The sequence below is a fragment of the Silene latifolia genome, chromosome Y (genome assembly GCF_048544455.1).
Source record: "Silene latifolia isolate original U9 population chromosome Y, ASM4854445v1, whole genome shotgun sequence".
NCBI classification, from domain to species: Eukaryota; Viridiplantae; Streptophyta; class Magnoliopsida; order Caryophyllales; family Caryophyllaceae; genus Silene; species Silene latifolia.
The window spans coordinates 13,559,900-13,560,859 of NC_133538.1; the positions used below are offsets into that span (position 1 = coordinate 13,559,900).

General features: G+C 39.4%; 1 non-coding gene across 1 annotated transcript; it reads left to right on the forward strand.

Moving 5' to 3' along the window:
• Nucleotides 1-642: 642 nt before the first annotated feature.
• Nucleotides 643-749, forward strand: LOC141634659 (small nucleolar RNA R71). The gene has a single exon (XR_012539385.1). It is a non-coding gene; the product is annotated as a small nucleolar RNA R71 (small nucleolar RNA).
• Nucleotides 750-960: the final 211 nt, after the last annotated feature.

Sequence of the window (960 nt, forward strand, 5' to 3'; positions counted from 1 at the left end):
ACATCAAAACCTTGGTCATTTTGTTGATTGTATGGAGTTTGATTTTGGTAACCTTGGTTTTCGTTGTAAAAGGGTCTTTGATTTTGGTTTCTCATGGGAAGTGGGGTGTATGTTGGTTGAGGGTTTTGAACATTTTGGCTTTTGTATGAGAGATTTGGATGAAATTTGGTGTTTTCATTGTAATAGTTTGAATAAGGGGTACCACTCTTGTATGCTTGGAAAGCATTCACTTGTTCATTTGTTCCCCTACATTCACCTTGGTCATGTCCCAAAGTTCCACAATTCTCACATATCCCACTTGGAATTGATGAAGATGCCGTCATGGCATTAACATGATGCTTTGGTGATTTTGAGGCTTCTTCAAGTCTAGCCATAGCTTTTTCAAACTTCAAATTGATGGTATCAATGTGAGCACTAAGTTGAGCACCCAATTGAGTAATGGAGTCCACTTCATGCTTTCCTCCTCTAGTATCCTTGCGAGGTCTACTATATTGTGAGTTATGGACCGCCATTTCCTCAATTTTGTTCCAAGTTTGATTGTCATCAACTTCGGTGAACATTTCATTTGATCCCATGTTGAAAATGTTCCTTGAATCTTCATAAAGACCGTTCCAAAATTGTTGTACCAAGAACCACTCGCTAAGTCCATGGTGAGGACATGAGCGACAAATTCCCTTAAATCGCTCCCAAGCTTCATACAAAGATTCTTCATCCCTTTGCTTAAAGCCCGTGATTTGAGCTCTTAGCATGTTAGTCTTTTCCGGTGGATAGAACTTTTTGTAGAAAGCTAGAGCCAACTTTTTCCAAGAATCAATTCCGAGAGTAGCCTTATCAAGGCCCTTCAACCATTGTTTCGCGGTGCCAATTAGAGAAAAAGGAAATAAGACCCATCGAATTTGGTCTTGACTTACACCGGTTTGAGAAATTGCATCACAATAATCACAAAAAGTCTCCATATGA